Source organism: Lissotriton helveticus, chromosome 5_1 (assembly GCF_964261635.1).
Source record: "Lissotriton helveticus chromosome 5_1, aLisHel1.1, whole genome shotgun sequence".
Taxonomy (NCBI): Eukaryota; Metazoa; Chordata; class Amphibia; order Caudata; family Salamandridae; genus Lissotriton; species Lissotriton helveticus.
Genome location: NC_136065.1, coordinates 143285301 through 143302759, shown reverse-complemented (window position 1 = coordinate 143302759; position 17459 = coordinate 143285301). Strand labels below are relative to the sequence as shown.

General features: G+C 42.1%; 1 protein-coding gene across 6 annotated transcripts in view; it reads left to right on the top strand.

Moving 5' to 3' along the window:
• Positions 1-546: 546 nt before the first annotated feature.
• SEC16A (SEC16 homolog A, endoplasmic reticulum export factor) overlaps positions 547-17459 on the top strand; it is a 421944-nt gene continuing 405031 nt past the window's right edge. For 5 of the 6 annotated variants that reach the window (XM_078641921.1, XM_078641919.1, XM_078641920.1 and 2 more), the window contains exon 1: positions 550-866. The gene's annotated coding sequence lies outside the window, so the exon portion shown is untranslated. Of the gene's footprint in view, positions 867-17459 lie in introns of all 6 variants that reach the window. The other variant, XM_078641918.1, reaches the window with a different exon arrangement.

The window sequence follows — 17459 nt, the reverse complement described above, 5'->3', positions numbered from 1 at the left end:
ACAGAAAAACGTAATTACACGTCCGTAGAACTTAATTGGGTACATCCTCATCCAGCTGTCCCTGAGTACATGCATGTGAATAGACAGAGGACTTTAAACATAGCGACGCCGTTTCTAGAAGACACGTAAAACGAGCAGACATTTTTGAACAGGAAACTTAAGGCCTTGTAGGGACAGCCTAGAGTGTATTCCCTTTACCAAACTTAAGCGAAAGTAACGGCCATCTTAGTATGGACTGGTTTCACAATATTGAGGGCGCGAGCAACCAAACAAAATACAAGAAACCGTTTTGTTTGCAATATTAGAGCCGGAGCAACAACATTAAAAAATGAAATTAATCAGGCTTTTTATGATGTTAGTGTTGTAAATACGATATAATAATTACATAAGTTCCTGTGGCGTACTGGATTTTAAAAACATCTCATAACATGTTTGGGACCGACGTATACTTGGCTTGATTTTGGAATTCTTAAAATCCTTTTTTTAAAAGATAATCCAATAACTTGATTCCAAGTGAGCCAATTAGTTCCTCTGAAGAACCTGTCCATCGTAGCCCTTCTTTTATGTCTACAGACAGAGCGACCAGGACAGTTCGCCGTCTGTTTTCCTTCATGCACTTAGGGTCACTGCTGTGGAGTACTTACAACTATCGCTAAATAGATGCAATCGCAATAGAAGGGCAAAAGCATCCTTTCGGGGCTGGAGAGCTTCGCGTGACGCAATAACGCCGGGTGAGTGACGTATGGATGTACACGTCGTCGAGCCGGATGTTCAAGATGGCCGGTGAGTGGGGATTCCTGTCCCACTACTAAGAGTCCAGCTTCCCCTGAACCTGACAGGGGCTCACACCGGCCGAGGCGACTGAGGTATTTTGGGGGCATGGTTAGATGGGGACAGTGCGGGCTTTAACCTCTGTAATTGCATGCCATTTGGACAGACAGTCAGGATCTGCATTGGTTGTCCAGGGAAGAGGCTTACATTGCTCCACCAACACTAAGTGCACGAGAATGTTGCAGACAGGACAGTGGCAATCAACAGCCTGAGAAGAGACAGTTCTTGGATAGGAGGCAACCGTAATGTCCCAAGAAAGGGACATGCAAGACTGTAACCGGTTGTAACAGTATGAGTCACGGCAGGTATTATTGTAAACGGGTTCAGTAGCTCGAGAAAGAGGCAGGCATATCTGCAGCAGCTGTAATAGTCCGTTAAGAGGAACAGATGGGTATTTAGTGGCACAAGAAGAGAACAGAATGGCGCATCAATGCCCCAGGAGGTAGAAGAAAGCGTTATTGGACTTGGAAAAACTCCTGTATGCTGAGATAAAAATAAATTCCAGGTGCGTGAAAAAGTAATCTCCAAGTGCGAAGATAGCATTCGCCTGGTCTGGTTAAAGGGCACAGTATTGATCATACTTAAAAGCAAAGGTAGCAATTGTTTCAAGTGTTTTGGTTTGACTGGTTTTGTGAATGGGTAAGGCTTTTTATTTTTTCTAAATCCCAAATAAGTCTGCTTCGGATTTTAGTGATACCGGGTTTCATGGTTTGGGGTCTGCAACTGAAGGGCTTGTCACTTTCGTTGTTGCTTTCTCGTGTTATTGTGTGTTTCTTGTCCTGTGATTGCACATATGTATGCGTGGTTTGATTTCTTGTATGCAAAAATGTGCACGATTCTCTGTATGATCGCAGCCTTCCTGCATGTTATCCACTGCCGTCGCTATCCCTGTACTGTACCTTCCTGTGTCATTACTGGTCATAACATCACACCACGGTCATGACAAATAGTGTTGTCGCTCATGTAGAGATTCAAGTGATTCTTCTCTTAAGCAGAGTTTGTTATTCGTAACCCAGTGGCTCGCCATATGTTGCAATATACATTATGTGGTTCGATACTCCCATTTTCACAATCCTTTAGTTAAATAAAACCTTGACCTGTGTGAATACTGCATAGTGATGTATTAATACCGACCTAGCGCCTTAGATTTGTTCATAGCAGATGTTAAAGCGCTCATTAACACCTGCCTTATATTTGGGGACTTAAATAATCCAGCACAGTGAAATTTCCTTTTTGGGGGACTGCCGCGTGCTAATACTCTCATTAGCAATTTCCCCATGTACTATCCTGTTACATCTGGTTACCCCTGGTCGTGTGACAGGTGCACATCTACAGAGCTAGCAGGTCAAACAAAAACAAACTGCACGGAAGTTGTGTGTATGGATGTTGGGAGATGCTTGGTTTGTGCATATTAATATGTTACATACGATAGCTTGTAGACTAATTGAAATCAAATTATTTGTTGTCAACTCACTGCGTTGTTTGTGCGGTAATTGGATGGCATTGGGAGAGACAAGAATTTGTTTTGTCTTACGCATTCTGTTCCACGGCAGCATTTGGCACGTCAGTTAGTGCTCTGCTTAGTACCGTACACAAATAGTCGACGCTACGGTAATTTTGCGAAAGTGCATTTTACATTTAACGCCTCCAAAGGCATATCAGATAACTGTTTGGATTGCTGTTTATTTCTGATTTGTTCATTTATACTGTGATTCCAAATGTGTTGGAACATATTTTTTTCAGACAGATATTTCAGTTCGAATCTATGATCAAATGAGGGCACAGGGTACACGTTTTCTAGGAAATTACTATGCCGTTTTACAATTTTTTTGTGGTCCAAGTCTATTTAGTAGCAGAGGGCTTTACATATGTCCAAGTTACATGAACGATGCAGAAACATGTAATTTGTACTGAATATAGACTTGCATGAACTGCGAAATGTACAACGTGTACAGAATATATAGAAAGACGGTCCGAGGAAAGCGGAGGCCACCAAAAATGATCAATGTTTCCTCTCGAAAGTTTATTGTTGTAGAAAGAAATGTTCTGTGGACAATGGAGGACACTTTTCACTATTCCTTATTGATAGGCCTCTAAAGCAAGCTCATTTAAATATTTTTACTATTTCGAAAGGCTGCATGGAGAGGTTTAATGTTACTTTTTTAATTTAATATAAAGGACGAACTGAGCATAAATATTCCTGGGTATGTTGCATAAGATGCAGATTACAACATTTACATAATGGCATTGCTATTGAAAATGAAAGAAATTAGTGAGGTAAGAAGGAAACTTCGGTGGTATAGAATCTTAAAAGATTTAAAAATAGCCAGATGTTCGTGTTTCACAAAATTGGGAGTTTTCTGTTGAGGGGCTTTGTGGATTCCTATAAAAAAAACTGTCCCTGAAGTTTTTTGTTTTCGGAGTGTATTTTTGCAGCTTTTGTTGATTTTACCATACAGATATTGGACAGTGGGAAATGTCATTTAAAGTGAATGCCAATCCGGACAAACCAGGCAGGTTGCAGAACCTGGTACTTTTTCAGTTCGAGGTTGATTACTTGACTTCATTATGCCAAGTTTTTTAGGTTTTTGAGTCACTGATAGTTGTGGATAATAAATTCCTTTATTTTGTTTGTTTATTGCACAGGGTAGTGCGTTTTATCTACATTTCGGTATATACACCTTAATTCATACAAAATTGCTATTCATCTCTGCTTTTTTTTTATAAAACATGTCTTCTATTTGTCTCACAATAAAACTACCATGGAGTACTGAATATGGGCCACATTACAAGTTGTATTTTAATGTTCGGAATGATTTTATATTTAGGATGTTGCCCCATTGAAAGTAAAGCATGTCTGGAAATGTAATATTTTCTAAAGAGTCAATCGGTCTATCAAAAGCATTTTGGATTGCATGTGATAACTTCCAACTAGTTTTAAAATCATCATTTTTCATAGAATATATATTTTTTGGGGCAAAGGCCTTGTCCTGTCTACATTCAAGTATCTGTATGGACAATATATTGCCTAGAACACAATGTGTGTAAGTGAAATGTTAAAGTTACCAAAAGGCTCTTTGTTATGAGGTTAAAGAAAAAGATAAACCTTGTCGCAGATATCTATACACCTCCCTCAATGGACTAAAGTTCACTTTCTCTGTGGTTATTTACGTTTTCATATAGGTCAGAAAAATGTCGTAGCTGAGAGACATATTGACTAGGATTCATACAATTGTACCCAACACACATTTTTATGAATTACTGTAAATCTATTGCATTTCGACTGTTTACTGCATTCATAAATGCATTGTTTACATTAATCTGGTCAATAGAAGCAGTATTCTGATTAGTGGTAGAGAATAACCATTTTTTTTCTTTTTTAAGGGGAAAAGGGCAAAGGGTATTTTTTCTCCCTGAAGGAGTAGGTTCTGAGCCTTATTTAATGCCTGTATGCAGATCACTGAAGTATACTGTTCAGATCATTCTCCCAGGTATGTAGTTCCTGCTGAGATAGGTCTGTAACGATATAACAAAATCCTGCAAGGCTGACTTAACCTTTCATCCTTCGAAAGTCTATGGTTTGAGTACAGTGAGTGCTGTCAAATTTTACTAACCAGCACTAGTCGAAACTATTGTCTTTTTCATATAGAAACCTATGGGGCATTGAATCTCAGACACTTGATAGGTTTGAATATGTTGTTAATTTGTAAAGAGCTGTATGCCGCCACTGGGTCTTTTCAGAGTGCTGGAGGCTGAGCAAGAGAGACCAGGGCATAGTAACAAAACAAAGGTGACAGTAGAAGGAGTGAGCCTTGTGGATGCAGTAGTCTTACCCTAAACACAAACATATCCATAATCCATTGTGAATAACCATTGTTAGGCTTCTGACCGACAGGTAGCGAAGAAGAGCATAAGAGGAATTTGGGTGTGAAAGGCAGGTTCATCTGTTACCTTCAGGAACAATGCCATTCATTGGATTTGCCAATCAGCAGTGTCTTTTCTTTGAAAATTGATCATAGTAAATTTCACATTCACTTGCTTTTCTGCTCCTGCAGTCCTTACTTTTTAGTGGTTTCTAAATGAAATTTGATTCTCAGTACACCAAACTTGGCAGGCGGGCAGCTTCCTGGTAACATCCTGGTTGACGAGTACACTTGTGGCCCTGCAAGACCTTCACTTTGATTAGTAGAGTAAGCTAATGGAGGGCAAACCTAGATTAGTTGAGTTTGCTGATGAACAGCAGGTTGGAGTACAGCGTTTCCAGCTGATTATTGGCCTTTTACTTTGTTTGTACATTTGTAAATGTTTTACAACCACACAAGGACCTTTTCTATTTGTGATAAACAAGGTATTTCAGAAACTTTCACAACTTCGGCGTTGGGGGAATTCATTGGCAATTTTAGGCTTTGGTTTAGAGTGGATTTTTAAGATTCAGTGATACAGGTTCATTAGCTGATTTTGAGAACAGACTGTTTATCTCTACTTCATGCGTAAGAATCGGTGGCTTCACTGCCATAAAGCTGGGGCACACACTGTTAGTACTAATGGCATGTCAGCAGGGCCCTTTTTTTCGTAGCAAGGTTTGGAGTTTAAGGTGAATTGCAAACCGTGATTATATGGTATGTGATCTGAATTTGTGTTACATAAAAAATGATTTTATTTTAACAAGCGGTTTAGAGAACGGTTGGAATGGCCACACAGGACATGAGGAGAAAATGCCTGGTTGGCAGTGGAGGGCTTTCTAGTCTGGTTGAGCTTAGCAATCTTTACATGGTTCAGACTCTGAAGTACCCTTGAGGGGGAAACACCTTTTCTAATGTGCTCCTACCCGAATTGTACCTGCATTGAAAAAATGCTTCTTGGTACAATTTCAGTCCTTTATGTATTCCGATATTTCACTAGTCTGTGTTCAGAAAATTAGTTTGACCAACTTTTTCTTGTTGTGTTTAATTTTTGGGAGAGAACCCTCACCCCTAAACCACCTTTAATGAAGGTCCGTGTTTTTTTTGCTCAGTGCAGTCCAGGGGTTGGTATGATAACTTTTCACTAAGTTCCTGTTGGTCCATAATCCAACACATATCGGACTTTTTAGAAGTTTTTAAAATTCACATTTGCTTTGCCATTTATTCGGATGCTGAATTTGCAGTGTTATTCTGGCCAGGATTTGGGGAAGGCAATACTTTGCTGTCTCAGGTATTTCTTCCTTGTTGCGAGCAAAACCTACTTTTAAAAGTCAAAAGTGCTGCATTGCAGAAGCAGCACATGCAGTTGTGGTTCCTAAGTTTCGGAGATGACAGTTATGATGCTGCTTGCCTCACTTCAGATTCTATTCCAGCCTTATTACTCTGCTGTGCCTTTGCTCTCCTGCGCCTATTGTACTGTTGCACCAGTGTGCACTGCCCCTGCTAAGCCACATAGCCATCTGATGCCTCTATCATTGTGCTTTTTGTAGTGCAATCTTGGAGAGCCAGCTCCTATCCACAGTGAACTTGGTGGCAGGCTCTCATATCTGCCAGCTGCTTCATAAGTCCAACGTGAAGACAGGATTCCACACACAAGCTATGGGCCTGGGCTAGTTCAAATATATTTTAAGGAACAGCACATGGGTAACTTCTTATTGTCCTTTACCACATCTCCTTTCATTTATACTGCCATGCCCACCACATTCATTTTGAGATTATTCCGCCCTGGCGGGTGCCAATGTTTGTTTTTAATCATTTTCTTCACTGTGTGTATTTTCACTTGCAATTATTGTGTTTTTTTGGTCTGAGATTGGGGTGTCTCCCATCATTGTACCCAACATGATTTTTAGGTAAAATGCTCATGTGTTCTGTAATTGTTTTCTCTGTTGTAGACTGCTAAATATTGTACACATCATTTGAGAAATTGAACGGAAAAAGAACATACATATCCAGTAGTGTAGATATCTAAAATACATTTAGGTAGATTGAATGGATTGAGATATCGGAAATTTTGGTGACATTGCCAGTTGAGAAACTCTTCAAGGTAAGGGAGGGGCATTTTAATGGAGAGCAACCATTCTAAAACCCATCATGTTCATGGGTACCCGGTGGAAGAGAAAGAAGTTGGAGACCAAGCAAAGCAAGAAACATTTTTATCTTTATATGTGTCCAGTATTGACAAGTAGGAATCCTAGAAAGACTGGAGGAGCAAGCACAAGTAGCTTAGAAAATATTTTCCCACCTGCCTGGGATTACGTCAGATAGTCACCAAGTAAACACACACAGTGAAAGAGCACAAACATTTCTTCGATCAGCAACGTCAGAAATAATGTGTTGCAAAACGTTTGTTATTTTTGATGCCTGATTTGGATGTAGTTCATAAACAGAAAAATGCTTTTTGTAATTTCATGATTTACAGCTAAAATAAACCATAGATTGCTCTAATTTACAAAGTACAAAAGATTACTCCAGATTTTTCTGTCTAGCTTATGGTTTGCTTAGTGTGAACCATATCTCAATTGTAAAGATCGCAACATCTATGTATGGTGCTCTTCTTCTTTTGTTTCACATATTACCCATTCAAAATTAAATACAGGTTATGGCCGGTTACATCTCCTAATGACATTTGTCACACAGTAGATGGTGGTTGTTAGTTCTCTTTTACTCAGTTTTTCTTTCATCTATTTTATTTTTTAGCAAGTCCACAATCGGAAAAGCTAGTGTAGTCCTCATCCTGAGGAAGTTTTCCAAAATGTAAAAGAAATGGGGCAATCAAAGAGTGGTTTTAAACTATTTAGATTTTTTTTATTTTTTATTATTCAAACAATCGTGATTTCACAGACAATGTTGCAGCCCTTCCTGACATTTTTTTTATCTACTTAATATCAATTGTTCGCAGGGGAAAACAGGTGGAGGCAATCGTCAAAAAACACATGTCAAACAACAAATGTCCCCCATTTACGCTTCCTGGGGTGGAAAATATTGGGATTAAATTTGACTCCCCATCCTCCCCATTGCTATTTGTCCTTATTTGTATGTATATAGACCACCAGGGTACATGCAGAATTTCCTCCAAATTGTGTCTGCCTCACTATCCCAGTTGTCTGTCGATTTATACAAAAAGTTTCCTTGTTGGCGATTTTAACTACTGGGCGAATGAAGTCGGTGGTGGTCAACTGTCTTTAGACCTGACTGATATTCTAACCACTCTCAAACTTGACCAACATATTTGTACCTACTCACAGTAAAGGTCACACTTTAGATCAGGTATGGTCTTCCAATCTAACCATAGCTAACCTCACTCTCTTCCCCTTGAGTCTGGTCAGATCATCACCTCATTAAATTTACTTTACAAGACTACTCTTTGGTTAAAAAAAACACAAAGAAAACCCTACCCGCCCAGGTACTTTCACCAGAAATTGGATAGGCACAGACTGAAACCCGCTTTGCAGCACATTGACCCTTTGCAGCTGAAAGCTGCAAAGCTTGAACTCAGGCAGGCAAATTTGAAATAGATTCTTACTGATCTACCTTTAAGGTAGGGAAGTGTACGTCCAGAGTCTAAAAACATACAGAAAACGAATTTTACAGGCAATATCAACTTTTTTCTTGAAATAAAATCATCAACTTTGAAAATAAAACCAAGGTTATCATTGAGACGATCAGAGAACGTAATAATCCCGACTGCGGTTCTCACTCAAATTCTATGTGACAAATTGAATTCAGCCCGTGTGCTTTGATGACCCTCGCCAAGTCCGACACATATATGTTAAATAGTGTCGGACTTAGCGAGGATCCCTGGGGCACCCCGCACGGCAGAGTGAAGATGGGCGAGTAGAGTAGAAAGTGCCCAGCTTCACAGTTTGGGTGCGGTTGGCAAGAAACGAGGCAAGGAGGTCCTTTGCAGAGTAGTTAATAACTAGGGTTGAGACACGGTCGATCAGGGTGGAATGATCGACCGTGTCAAAGGCAGCGGATAGATCCAAAAGTATAAGGACCGCCGCCCCACCTTGATCTAAGATTGCCCTGATCTCGTCAGTCGCCTTATCAGGGCCGTTTCTGTACCGTGACCCCGCCTAAACCCAAATTGGGTGTCGTCTAGGAGATGGTGTTGATTAATATATTCAGATAGCTGATTGTTCATGAGTGTTTCAAATATCTTGGCGGGGAACGGAAGGCAAGCTATGGGTCTGTAATTGACTGGTGCTAAGGGGTAAAGGGAAGGTTTTTTTAAGAAGGGGTTTGATGACTGCATTTTTCCATACTGACGGGTAAGAGCCTGTAAGAAACATGGAATTGCAGAAGGCCGTGAGTGGAGGCGTGATGACCTCGGAGACGTGATGACCTCGGAGATGAGTTTAAGTATGGAAGGTGGACAAGGGTCTAGGGGAGACCCTGACCTAATGGAACCAATTAGTTTGCTAATCTGTTCAGAAGGAACTGTGTGAAAGTTGGAAAAGGTGGGGGTGAAGGGTGTAAGGGAGGGATTAGGGTCGGAACCATCGGGGTGTGTTTGAGAGGAGAAAGCAGAGTATTTAGTGGTGACCTTGGTGGCAAAAAATTTGGCTAAAGAATTAGAGATCTTGTGATGCCTCGATAGAAGGACATGTAGGAGGATTGGAAAGGGTGTTGACTACCTGGAACAGCTTCTTAGCGAAGTTCTGGGTGGACTCAATTTGGGTTAGAAAGAAAGAACTCTTATGAGTAACAATGGAGTGCTTGTATATAGCTAATGCGTCCTTATAGGTTTGTTTGTCCTGAGGATTGTAGTGTATACGCCAGTGTCTCTCAAGATTTCTACAGTACTGTCTCTGGAGTCTAAGATCCTCTGTGAACCATGAGGCAGACTGATTGGTTCGATTGGGAAAGATCGATTTGATCGGAACTACCAAATTAAAAGCGTCCTGAAGCCAGTCCTGGTACAAGTTGGATAATGTGCTGGGATTAGAGGAGACCTCGTAAAGAGAGTTGGAAAGGATATGGGTAAGTAGAGGGATTTCTAAGTTTTTCCAGGCTCGGGTGATCTTAGGAATATGCGCCTTAGACTGAGGTGGATTAGGGTTGTGGGCCTTAATGGTAAAAATCACTGCAGCGTGGTCCGACCATACTAGGGGAATGACGGTGAGCAAGGTAATATTGGGGTTATTGGTGAACAGCCCGTCAAGCGTATGAACTGCTTGGTGGGTGGATACTGATACTAACTGATGGAATCCGACCACTTGTAGGTCAGTAATGAGATGGATAGTATCCTTGTCACTAGGAGATTTAAGATGGAAATTGAAATCTCCTAATATGGTGTAGTCGGAGGATCCCACTGTAGGCTCAATCAGTTCCTCTAGGGCTGAGAGGAAGCGTTTGCGGGGACCAGGGGGGCGGTAAAGGAGGGTGCCTTTAAAAGCTTGATTGTTATTGAGAGCAATGGAATAAGTGAGAGCCTCGCAATCAGGGCGGAAAGTAGATTCTATTTTAGTAGGGTATAGGGCTTTGTGAATAATGGCTAGCCCGCCTCCCTTCCCTGTGGGTCTATCCAGTCTTATCACACAGTAACCGTCCGGTGTAGCTGAGCAAAAGTCCGGACCGGAGGAGGAATCACCCCATGTTTCTGTAATAAACAAGATGTCAAGGTCTTGGCTAGTGGTAAACTCCATGATGTCCAGGTTGTCTTTTTGGGAGGGAGCGGGCATTGATAAGCGCCGCGCGAAAGAGGGCCCGGTGTATGGGTGGGGAGATATAAGTGGAGGGAGGGGGAAGTATAAAAGTGCATGAGGGACCTTGGACAGGTGCAGGTGTGAGGCTGGTAGGGAGGGGCAGGGCCAGACAGTGAGGCCTAGCAGCACATAAGTTGATTTTCTTTAGCTGTGATGAGGAATAGCATCGAGAGTTACCAATGGAATGGGAAGCAATAAGGCCAGGGAAGGGGGTCCTGGGCCCGGTACAGGCGCGAAGGGCGCAGACGGGCTTGCCTAAGGCGCGCGTCCGCTGCGTGCCGATGAGGGCATGTGGTTTTTATGCCAGTGGAGGCGAGCAGCTAGACTGCTAACCTCCGTCGAAACCGGAAGTGGAATAGCGCACTTCCTGCTGTGGCGATCTATCCCTCCACAACAATCTGAAAACTCAGTGGTGGAACAGGGAACACGCCAGGACAACACAATGGTAAGTTCTATTCAAAATACAATTGTGACATAAAATTAAGGTAAAGCGCGCCTCTTCAAGTTGATTGCCACAGCCACAGTTCTCTGAACGATCTATACCTTCCTTACATCACAAAAAGAATTTTCTCACCCTTCCAGGAGCTAGCCAGCTCTTTCGTTAATCTATTCCTTACTTAGGGCAAGGTTCCTCACTCCTTCAAGGAGGCTGCAATGTTCCCTCTTTAAAAAAAAAAAAAAAACTCCACTATGCTAAAGAACTACAGACCAATCTCTTTGCTTCCCTACTTAGCTAAACTATTAGAGACTCGCGTAGCTCTACATATTTATTCTTTTTTCGGAGGACTCCGGTTTTCTTGATTTCCATCAGGACGGTTTTCGTCCTGCTCATTCAACTGAGACACAGTCCTCCACGCTGTAATGGATGATATGAGGAAGGAAGCGGATAATGGAATTACTCCAGCATTGGACCTTCTTGATCGTTAGCGACATTTGACACAAGTCGACCACGACTTATTGATTGACCGTGTCAGCACTGCAGGTGTGTGTGAGACACTTCCCTAGTGTGACAGGCCTCCTTTTTCACCGGACCGGACTCGATCAGTCTCACTCCCCTTTCCCCCATGTCGCTCTGATCAGGTTTAATCAGATTGTGGTATACCACAGGGTTCCTCCTCATCACCCCCTCCCATTATTTCAATGTCTACATTCAACCTTTAATACATTACCTTCAGGAGCAAAAGGTGAAAATATATACCTATGCTGACGATATGCAGCTGATTTCACCATCGACAACACTATGGAATTCAAGGCATTCTTCCAAAATAACATGCTTTACATTGGGGACTGAATGAGTTTTCACCAGCTGAAACTAAACTCCAATAAAACCGAAGTTGTGGTTACTCAAAATTAATTGATCCAATGGAATCCCTCCTTCTGGCCCCTTGTATTGGGTCCTCCACCTACGCCCAAGAAAGCTGTTAAAAGTCTTGGTATTCTCATTGACGAGGATTTATCCCTCAGCCCTCAGAAGCGTTCTCTTGCTGCCATTCAAATCCTTCTGGCTGGTCTGATTTCTCAGATTTCTATGCCAACTTGCTTTATCTGGGGCTCCCTACTGGCCTAAACAATAGACTGTAATTGGTTCAAAATCAGGCAGCCCAGCTGATCTTTTGTCGGCCACTACATTGCCGCCGCACTAAGCCTTTAATGAAAGCTCCACTGGCTTCCAGTAGCTCAGAGAACTGTCTTTCAAACAGCCTGCATTTTTTTTAAGGCTCTACACGGCAAAAGTCCTGCTGTTGTGTCCTATAGAATCCAGCATTACTTTCCCAATAACCATCTCAGATCGGCTCACCACAAGTTACTTATGGTGTCAAGAAGCAAGTTGAAAAGGCTTGGAGGGGCCAGTTTTTCCTTATTGGCTCCCTGCACTGGGTACTCTCTCCCTCCTGACATCAGATAATCTTCTATGTGAGTTTTAGAACGTTTTTAAAAACCTGGTTGTTCCAACACTCTTATCTCTAACCTGACTACTAGTTGCTGTATTTTACTATCTTGGTGTCAAGAGACCTTATTGTGAACATGCACTCTGGAGGAAGTTTTCATTAACATAGCACAGTGAGGAAAGCTTTGCTGTTAAAAGTACAAGTTTAACCTTTGTTCCTACTTGGTTTTTCTCTATTGTATTAAAAAGAGGTTATTACATTTTTTTCTGTTGGAGAAGTATAGTTTTGTACATTTTAGAATGTTTTATAATTAGGACTCCTGGTTATTATATATTTCTATATACCCATTTGTATTTATCCATGTTTATTTTTTGCTCATATTTTAATATAGCGCGACAGCTGCATTATTTATGCATTTGTTTAATTGATATTTACTCTTTATGTGCTTGATGGATTTAATGCTGAAAGCATCCACATATGCAACTTCAATACACATTTATGAAAACATAAGCTTTGTAGTACACCACATTTACCCACTTGCAGGAAATCCTTCCTATTTTTTTTCTTCACTATGCAACGTGTAAATCTACGGCCTGGCAATAATATCTGATAGCATTGAGAATCAGTCAACGACACACCTATTTCCCATTTCTGTCCAAAGTTAAAAATGGGACATGGATGTTTTTAGTCTGCATTTGTCTATAAAAATTGGAAACTAGCAGCGTAATTTATACTTCCTTTATGGACAAACTGTTTGTAATTTCAGCCTGCAACAGACAGTTGTAAATGATTCCTACACTGTTCCTTATATTCAGATAGGTAGCATGTTGCTTTCCCTGGGGCACTACTTAATTTCTACAATCTCCACAGAATACATAGTAGCGAACAAAAGGTAATTCCAGAAATGGCAATCGGATTTATGCACATAAAAAATAAATTCAGCACATGCATGCAACTTTCAACCACACACACACCTAACTGTAAAGCTACAGAGTTCTGCAAAGGTGAGGGCAGAGGGAAGGAGAGAAAAAGATGTGTGGGACGCGTTGCCAACTAAATTCCTCGCAATTTACATTGCAGAAGGCAAGGCTTTTCAACCAAGCGTGTAACGTGGGGGCACGTCTACTGCCCCACAACAGCGCAATCTCTCGCTTGGCCAAGAGGAAACCCAGCGCAGCCAGCCTACGGACCTTCTTGGGGAATTACCCTACATATCCCAGAAGCACGATCTCAGGTAGAGGAAGGAGTTGCATGGATAACATGTATCCCAAAGGGGTATGTATGTTTAACCAATACTGGTGGATCTTGGGGCAGGTCCAGGTGAGGTGTGCAAAGTCTACATAGGGCGCTAAACATTTCTGACAGTGATGGGGCCTGGAACTGTCTAGTCTATGATCGCGCGCAGGGGTGAAATACATCCGACGAAGGAATTTAAAGTGGAGTAATCTATGTCGACTATTCAGGGAGATGTCCCTTGTGGCCCTACAGCAATGTTCCCACTGGTCGTCTAGGATCGGACCTCCAAGGTCTGCCTCCCAAGCAGCCCGGATCTTAGAGTCGTCTAAGGGTGAAAGTGAGCCACACATCCTGTAAAGCTTGGACATGAGATGGGCGCCGTCCGGAGTCTGAATCAATAGGGTGAGGGGAGGGGCTTCGACCAGGACAACCGGGAAGGACCCGAATTTGGCTCGCAAGGCCGAGCGCATCCGGGTCAGAATAAGAGTCCATAAAAGAGCGCTCACTGAAGCGAGCTTCTTCCGTCAACGAAAATGCATGTCCGTCAGGGAACAGGTCCCCAAGCGTGTGTATGTGAAATTTCTCTAAGGTATGCCTGACCAGCGCCTCCCCGGTGATCGGGAGTAGAGAGGAATTAGGCAAGGTCAAAGCAGGGGAATACAAGGAGTCCAGTCCAAAAAAACGGCGCAGTCGGCTCCAAGCCCAGCATGTGGTAGATACCGTCTGGACATCACGGGGATCACGAGGGAAACCAGAAGGGAGGAGTGTGAGAAATTGTCGTGGAAGGATTAGATCGGCCTCTGGCTTCAAATACGGGATGCGTGCATCCGGGTGGAACCAGGCGTACGCGTAGCAGCATTGCGCAATTAAATAATATAGAGAAAAATCTGGGACTCCTAGCCCACCTCTGTTCGGAGGTAATGTCAGTACCTTCCAGCTGACCCGGGGCGTCCTGTCCCGCCAAACCAGACGAGCAGCAGCAGTAAGCGAAGCTGCGAAAAAAAGGCCTTGGTGAGAGGGATGGGAATATTGTTCAAATAATACAAAAAGCGGGGCAGGACTATCATTTTAATAATGGCAATTCGACCCGCCATAGACCAGGGCAGACAGAGCCATCTCGTGACCTGCGACTCCAGAGAGACAATAGCGCTACCGTAGTTGAGGCGGAGAATGGAGTTGGTGTCCAAATGGATGTGGACCCCGAGATATCTGACAGTCATCACACCATTCTAACGGAAATTCACACTGCCAGGGCATGGTGCACGCCGTAAGGGGAAAAATAACGGACTTGTGCCAATTAATGTGGAGGCCGGAGAATTCACCAAACCGTATGATCTCGCGAATTAATGGGGCTAAATTGTCTTGGGGCATGCGAACATATAGTACGGTGTCGTCTGCGTACATCAGGCCACCACACACTTAACTTTTATTTGCAAGGGCACCGCACTTTGTTTTAGCATGGCACCCGCCTTCATGTTTACACCGACAATAGTTCTAAGTCTTTCAAATGTGAGACCCCTTGCATTGTAAATGCTTGTTTGTGATATGTTTTGTTTTAAGCTTAGAGTGCTGTAGATTTGCAATCCTAGGAATCTGACACAATTAACTAGTTGTGGAGTGAAGTCGCCCATGTTCATGATAGAGAGCTAATCCATTCCATTTATATTGGTTGTTGCTGACCGTTAGCACAAACTCCTGTCTTCAGGCATGGATCTTCAAGCATGACATAGACATCCAGGCCTGGATGGTGGCAAGTTAACCATTGAGCCGGATGATGTATTTTGCTGGTATGATTTGTAATTAGTCCATCTTGATGAACTTGTCAACTCTGACTCCCAGAGATTATGTATGCTGCTGTGAATGGAAACGTATTTCTAGTTGGCGTCAAGCATTCAGTTATTTAATGAATTTGGTAATGTGATTATAATAAAAGGAACACCTGTGCAAATTTACCAGGCCTCCAAATCTAGATGATCGGGTTAACAGATTGGCAATTGTTCTACAATTGCACACTTCAGACCACAGCTGCTGAGTAGCTCACATATAGTTTCTCAAATAAGAAGGCATAAACATAACATATGTAATAAACACTCTTTCAAAGGATAATAACAGATGTGAAATGCATGTATCCATTTTCTATCAGTTGGTGCTTAACTGGCACTTAGAGAAATCGCGGGGCATCACTCCCTTAAGAGCGGCATTTTGGGTAAGGAGGCCCTACATCTCTATACTTTTGAAAGCATCACAAAAAAGAAAAATACAAATATTGATGATAATATGAGGCATTTTCAGATGAATAATTGCACCAAAATTGAAAGATGTCTTCAGAAATCTAATTCCATGGCTAACTCAAAGCTGCCATAAAGGTTTTGTTTCTAATGTTATACATTGCTATCGTGCATACACATTTGTAAAACTGTCATTAATACAATTCTGGTTTATTAGTGCTATCACCTTCTCATGCATGCTTTGCACGTTGCACAGATTTCCTCTTCCCTTTGTATCTACGGCCTCTTTTCTCACACTGATCATTGGGGTTGGTCCACCCGGTAGGGCGGGATCAAAATGTTCCAGTTTTGTCTACTTCTTATCTTTATCTGCTGTGTCTGTCCTTTCTTAATTCTGTTTGTTCACTGCCCGACTCATCCAAAACTGTGCCATTAGTGCTATCATCTTCTCTTCTTAGGGCTGAAGAGAGGTGTTTAATGACATATGATGGCTGCCTGAGTCCTGTCCCGGTCACCAACCTCTAAAGCAGTGCTTTCATTCATTAATGTAGTTAGCAGTCTGTCTTGTATCGGGCTACCTAGTATCAATAACTAAAAGTGCACCCGTGCCTCTGTTGACCCACTGTAATGCGTAGCACAGTATTGACCTGGGGGAGTCTCAATGCAGCTGATTATTGTAGCCAATAATGGCAGATAGTGCAAGCGCAACCTTGTAATCCACATACTTCCTTTCCCCCCTGGCTCTGTGCTAGGTGAATAAAACCAAGCCCTCTTTTAAGCTATAGTAACACTTGACCATTGGTTTCTTGCAGGTTACAGGCTTGTGGTTTTTGTTAGACCCTAATAACTGATGTATGTATTTTTGTTTCTTGTCCGGTCTTATTAGTGCTCACTGCTCTTTTAATTGTACCCTTGCTGGGTTTTTCAAAAGTCTTAGTCAGTATATTAGATGGTGAATTATCAGAATCGTTCTCTGTCCTCTCGCCCATCTTATTTTCTTGGTTCAGCTGATGTCTGAGAGTTTGTTTTTTGTCCCCCGTTTCAGATCCGTTTTTACTAAGCCTCCAAAGCTGTGATTCATGTAGCACTGATCTGACTTGCTCAGTTATGATTGCCTTTTCCTTGTCCCCTTGGAGCGTACTAATATATGTGCAGTTGTTGCTACTCGTAGACCCTATGTTTCTCCTATATCATCTAATCTGATTTAAAGTACTTGCCGCTTCCAGGAGTCCCTGTGCAACAGGATACACTGGAACCCCATTCCTGCCAACAACCATGGCTTTTGATTACCCAGTTCACTAGAATATTTGTCTATAATGTTTTAAGTGCTGGGTCAATACTTCAGAATGCATTGATTTTTCATGCATCAATGCAGCCTCGCCATCTGTGTATACATTTCAGAAGGTGCAGATTCACCACTCTGTTGCAGTCTTCTTTCCTTGCGTTACTGCTTATTACCTTTTACATGAAGTACTGGATATGCTCCCTGCGAAGCATTAGTATGCAATTCCCTAGTGGTAGGTAAGCTATTATCACTCTTACCCTACCTGGGCCCAATTTGTTTGTGAATTCAATGTCTGTCCTCTTATCCACACCTGCCAGGAA